The sequence below is a fragment of the Triturus cristatus genome, chromosome 3_2 (genome assembly GCF_964204655.1).
Source record: "Triturus cristatus chromosome 3_2, aTriCri1.1, whole genome shotgun sequence".
Lineage (NCBI taxonomy): Eukaryota > Metazoa > Chordata > Amphibia > Caudata > Salamandridae > Triturus > Triturus cristatus.
The window spans coordinates 1,141,449,902-1,141,456,736 of NC_140584.1; positions in this window are offsets into that span (position 1 = coordinate 1,141,449,902).

Genomic DNA, 6,835 nt, shown 5'->3' on the forward strand with positions numbered 1-6,835 from the left:
AAGTATACATCACACTGATAAAATCCTTAAACTCTTCTTGAGTTTAAATGAAAGCATTCCACAAAATTCCTTTGAGTATATACCTTTTTAACAAAGTCTTTCCAAAGTTCCTTTTCTTGCGTTACTAGAGATCGACATATGAATCAAAAACAAGTTCTTCTTTTAGATCAGAAGTTCCAAAAATTATTCAAATGTTTTGACCTTTCTTGCGAAGGGCGCCTGAATATTCAAAAGTTACTTATCTCCTTCTCTTGTTTCCAATTGCAGGTCCTGCTGTCGTGGGAAGAGGAGGAATCAGAAGTTGGGAATCCGGAGCCGCTGGAGATTGTTCTAAAGATTACCAGGTAAGTCGGCAGGTTTCCAGCACCGTTCCTGCCTGGGAAACAAGCGGAAGGCAAAGCGCCTTCCAGAACGATGGGTGCGGCTTTTATAGCCAGCCGCACCCAAGCGCTCACATGTACCGTCACGTTTTACAGGCGGTGCGCGAAGAGTCTTCGATCCGCACAACTTCACTGAATAATAACAAGTCTTCCCGTCTCAATGTGCTAGCGAAGGGCGGCGAATGTAAAACGCGTCTCTGTTCCTGATTTATCTACAGAGCACGGAAATGTTACTTAGATGCCAAAGGTTGCCAAAGATTCAGGAGTTACATTGATACCAAACAAACATTGATTAAAGCAACATACAATGCAAGTCATTGAATAAACATACAGGGTTCATTGTATATTAGTTTCAAACACAATAAGTATTCACTAAAATTACTGACTAAAAGGAGTGCTGGTGCACAGGAAAGGGGTGGGTTCTTGAGCCATGTGTGCTGTAGGACAAGCTTAGAAACCAAGTCGTTCTTCATGACAGTTATATCATCATTTCCCATATAGCAGCAGTAAACAACCATAGCATAAAGAAGAGTTAGTATGAGAATTTTTCCATCCAAAAGACGATCGCACCAAAATAGCCAGTCCACCACTAGGTCGACCTCTAACTGAGTGGGGGGCGTGGAAACAATAAACCAAATACTAATCTAAGTCAAAATCTAGTAAGCAGGGGGCATATTTACAAGCCCCTAGCACTACAGGAGCGTCACTTTTTTTAATGCTCTGGTGGCGCTCTATGTTAGCCCATATTTACAAGGCCACTCTAAGCCACTTTGTGTGGCTTAACACGGCCTTGTAAATATGTCCCTCTGCAACGCCGTTTTCTGCGGCAAAGGGGCTTGCAATGGCTGTTGCTCTGGGCATTTCAAATGGAGGAGTTAATGTGGTGCAACAAGGAGAAATACTTTTATTTCTCCTCATTTTTTGCTCTAAGTGGGTGCATTCTGCTGCACATATAGAAGGAGCAAAATGCCATTAATGATTATTTTTCCGCAGGAAGTTTTCCCTTGCTGCACAAACACAATCATCCCTGCAATTCAAGCACCCTTGCACCATGGTGCACGGCTGCCTGTAATGGCGCTAGGCTGCTTTTTTAGCACCGGCGCAGGGGTGAGCACAGGGATGCGCCGTATTCTTTTTAATATGGCGCATCCCTGTGTTTTGAAAATGAAGCAGCTCGGAGCAGCAAAATTGGTAGCGACACTCGAGCTGCACCATTTTCATGTAAATATGCCCCCAAGGTTCTTGCATACAAATAATTAATGCATCATCAAAATAAAAATAAAAATTAGACACAGACACAAGAGCCTGAAACACAGCCACATTCCAGCAATAAATTTTCCACGACGGGCTAGGAGGAAGGATTGCAAGAGGGCACATTTGGAATCCAAGGCCTGTTATTATCCTTCAAGCTGTCATTATCGACCTCAGACTCGGCTTGATGGGTATTACCTTCCATACCTACTGCCAAATAATTAGATTTTTTCATCAATTATTCAGGAGTCCCAAAAATTAATTGGAAAATTTACCTTGGTGGGAACTAGCTAGGGATCATAAAAAGATTTTCACTTTTGGGCCTGTTTATTCCTATTGTTTACAGCAGTTTCACTTAAATAATGATGAGGTGGTATTGTGTCTACCTAGCAGCGCCTTAAAGTGTCACTTAAAAAAGCATGCTAAAAATTGAAGTTTCCAGTTTAATTTCCAAGATTGTTTAGAAATAGAAAGATTACAGCTGGGTTCTATGTTCGTAGGGAGTGATGAGATGCAATTTCATTTAACGGCCAACTTATGTCTCCTTGGGCGTAGATTTTTGCCAGGCCTAAACCTTCCTTTTTAATACATATAAGTCACCCATTGGGTAGCTCTAGGAGAACTCAAAGGTCAAGGTGAAGTATATTTAAAATTTGGACATGTACTTTAAAATGTTGCACGTCCTGCTAGTAAAAAACTCTTAAATTAATGTTTTACTGCTACAAGGCCTTACCTTTACTTAGGATAACATTAGAGTTACCTTATTGCATTTAATAAGCAGTTACTTTCCAATGGGACCAGGTATCCAGTTCATGTTTGGTGTCTTTGGAATCGTAATGAAAAATCCTCTCTTAAGTTAAATTCAGATTTTAAATTACAATTTTGAAAATGATACTTTTAGAAAGTTGAAATTTTTCTGCCTTAGCCATTCCGTGTTTGCAGCCTGTCTCGAGGTCACATGACTGGGTGTAGCTGACAGTTGGGCTTTGTGTATTCCTCTTAGACAGCCACACATAATAGAAAGCTTAGGTGTGCCTAGACAGGACATCACTGGCAGGATAGGAGGATGGAGCTGGGCACAGCCCTATTTCCACTCGAATAGGCTGTGCCCTTCCACTACACTAAGGGCTGCATACCCCTGTAGCTAGTCTGCAGCCATGGCCGGGGAGACAGGAAGCCTGTGCACTTCAAAGAGAAACCTGTAGAAGCTTTTCTTACTTCAAAATAGGCACCTGGTATAAATATTGGAGCTCAGACACCAACTCTTCAGTACACTTCTGGACCTTTGGAGACTCTGCCAAGAAGAATGAATGCTGGGCTGTTGAATTGCTCTTCTTGGGCTCTTCGCAACCGCGAGCTGCCATACACTTAGTCACTCGCACAGCCCACCAGCAAATAGTTCTGTTAACCTGACCCTTCACGGTACAGCAACGACCATCGACGGCAGGCATGCTCTTTGGCCTATATCGATGACCATCTGCGACGCTTCCCTGCTTCTTGCGGCCCCTCCACTGCAAATTGGACTCTTTGCACTGGACTAAGAAAATAACTTTTCAGATGGACTAACTTTGTCCCGGTATCCAATCAGCACTCCATCGCGATCAGCCTCAACTTGTGACTTTTCCCAGTCCCACACAACCAGATAGCCACGATTGGTACTTTGGGCTTTTTGGAGGTATTTCCACTTAAATCATTAAAAATGCATATCTTTGGTTTAACTGATTTTTGTCATTTTTTTCCTGAGTGATTTATTAAAGTTTGCTCTACTATTCTAAATTGGTGTGGGATTTTTCTTGTATTGTTTTTTCACTTTAGTGCTGCATGAATACATTACACATTGCCTCTCAGTTAATCCTGACTGCTCTGTGCCAAGCTACTAGAGGGTTGAGCACAGGCTAATTTGGTGTTTCTTGTGCCTCATCCTGACAAGGATTGTGGTTGCTGCTTGAGTAGGGTTTCACCTCCCTCAACAAGTGACCCAACTTCTTACACAAGGGAATATGGACGAGGGCAGAGAAGTACACTGAGAGAAAGAAACACAGAAATGGGGCAAAGAAGAACACCAGGGAGATAGTTTGAAAACACACACATTCTATTACAGTGTTTAATTAAAAGAAAAGTAGCACCAAAAAAAGAGCAGTGTAATAACACGGTAATATGCCCATGATTCAGGAGAGGAAGAAGTTCCTGGAGGGGATGTAAAGCCTGTGCACGCCATCAAATAAAATGAAAACAACTCCGAGTGACAATAAAAACATGGCTCTTCCAACAGGCTTGAAGACAGGTCAGATCTGCCCCCCCAACCTACCCACCCCAATGAAGGTTGGATACCCTTGGGGTGATAATGTGCTCTTACAAATAACCATAATGTAACATACCGATGAGGCCAACCACTGGGAAGCAATTGACGAGCTCTAAGCTCACACTAAGCTAACAAAATGTCTTGCCACAGATAGCACATATCTAAGAAAACACAGTGCCTCATGCGCAGGGAGTTTTCTCACCAGAGTACTAGATTTTGCACGTAGGAATTTGTCTTTGTATAACCAAAAAAAAACTGGCCGAACCATATATTGCCATGACAAGGCAGACTAACATTTGACCAAAAATGCTCTTGTTGTGTCAGTAGAAGCATGTTCCATGAACAAATGCCACCATGAATCCATAGCATTGGTGAGTGCGGTTAGAGAAATAAGACATTATCCCGCATGTTTTTATGCTGCCCATTCTGCTGTATGGAAATGCAACCTTTTTTGGGTTTGGTTGTGGTCACCAAAATATACTACAAGAGTAAAGTTATCTTCTTACTTTTAAAGATGGATTTTTGATTCCCTTCTGCCCCCTAGACCACGCTTGACTAGTAGGATAAGATGCCTTTGTTGAAGCTCCAACCCAATTAACATTCAGTAGGGCTAATTTAGAAAAGGCTTGCACACTAATCTCAGATTTGTGGATTTATTCAATTATCAAAGTTATCTTTAAAGAAAGCCAAAATGAGTTCAACCAGGAATTAGCATAAATCAAATCATAACAACTGAAATATTGTAATGTACATTCAAGAAATGAAATAGCCAGAGAACATTTATCCAATAATTAAATTCATTTGTTAATGCCTACATGAAATACAAGGGTCTAAATGCTTTGTTGTTCCCAAATAGCAAGTCTTTTATAGTGTTGTGGACAATGAAACTATACCGTTTTGATGGCATGAAATGTTACTTGTACTGATGGGGCGTGGCCAAGCCGCGGGCTGAGATGGCTGCGCGGTGTTGAAGCTCCGCCGCCGGCCCAGCAAAATCGCGGATATCCCCGGCCCGTTGACAAGCACAACAGACGGCGGGCGCTGCCTCTTTACCCCATGTCCCCATGGTGAAGACCTGATGTCGGTTGGGCCACGGAAACATCGGCGGCGTCCCCGGGGACAGCCCGATCTGAAAGACTGTGAGGGCAAGATGGCGGATTGACTCGGCGTTCGGTGGAGGCCTTCGGTGCTGCGGCGGACGGCGCTGCCATAGGTACCTGGAGGGGACTGCGGGGGGGATTGGACGCCTGGGCGCGGGCTGGTCTGGGCTTGCCTCGCCCCCCCCCCCCACTGCGGCTGGTGCGGGCCCGTTCGGGTGATCAGCGGCAGTCCGGCGCAGCTCGGGCGGCTCCTCTCGCTTTGCTCCCCCGGGTCGCTCGCTGATTGAGGCGTGCGAGGTCGGAAGGGGCGTGCGGCGGCCTGCTTTAGGTGGTGGGCAGCGGACGAGCTTACCGGTTTGGCCCGAGCGCTTGGGTCACTCCTGCCCCCTTCCTCGGGCCTACTCTCTGGGTGGCCTGTGCTCCGAGTGCCGGGCGGCCTTCCCTGCGTGGCCTGGCACCTGGGCCTTCCATTCTGCGGCCTAATACTGTGGTCCTGCTCTGCCGACGCCGCCTTGGGTCTCTGTGCCTTCGTCCTGAGGAAGCCTTGCTGGGCTATGCGGCTGCTCCTTGGTCCGGTCCGGAGAGGTAGTTACTGGGCGGCCTGACCTTCGCACAGTGGAGACACCCATCCTTGGCCCGGTGATGCGAGACCGTGCATGGAGCGGCATGGAGGCTGAGACGCCTGGAGGCTCGTGCAGAGTATTTGTGGCCTGAGCCGCCTTGCTGAACCTGCGCCATTCCAACGCAATAGCCAACACTGGATCCTGAGAGGGCTGGCTAGAGTCCAGTCGTACGTGCGGGGGCATGGGTCGCAAGGACCCGAAACAAAAAACGCTGCCATTTGAAAAGCTGGCTGAGCAATCGTCGGAGAGGCCCCCCGACATGGCGATGCAGGATGGGGCCGTAGCGGGTGGGTCGGAGGACCGTGCCCCGTCGCCGGACTGGCTAAAAGAGATGAGAGCTGGGTTTAGGTCCATAGACAGTCGCTTCGATTGCTTGGATAAAACGCTGGAGACAATGGGTGCCAAGATACAGGCCCATGATCGTCGACAGGACGGTGCAGAGGCCAGGATTTCAGCCGTTGAGGACGGCGCTGCCCAGGTCACCAAGCTATTAGACAGAATAGAACGCATCTTAAAGGTATTGGCTATTAAAAATGAGGACTTAGAATCACGCAGTCGTCGCAATAATGTACGTATGATTGGGGTACCGGAGTCCACAGCGACGGGCCGGCTAGATGTGTTTGTAGAAAAACTGTTGACTGACATCTTTGGGAGGGACACCTTCACGTCGGGCTTTGTGGTTGAGAGGGCCCATTGCTGCCTGGGACCGCGTCCTAATCCGGGGCTTCCTCCTCGCCCATTGATAGCTCGCATCATGAACTTCCGAGACCGGGACACTGCTTTAAGGCTGGCTAGAGAGAAGGCAGATATAACTTGGCAAGGTTCAAAACTTGCATTCTACCCGGACTTCACAGCGGTGGTTCAGGAGGCCCGGCGGAAATACGCGGGGCGAAGGCTGCACTCCGCAATCTCAACCTCAAGTATGGCATGCTCTACCCGGCGCGGCTGCCGGTGGAGGTTGAGGGCCGGGTGCGGCTCTTTGACAATTACGCGGAGGTGCAGGACTTTTGTCGCTCATACAAGCCGAATAAAAGCCCTCCCCGGGGCGGCGGGGTTGATCAGTCTCCCTCACATGGTGGATCGGTGGCCAGCCAAGACTTGTTTGCAGGCTCTGGGGTGGGGTGACGAGGCACCTATGCAGGACCCTTGTTTCTTTCATTGATTACGGGCTGGGGACTC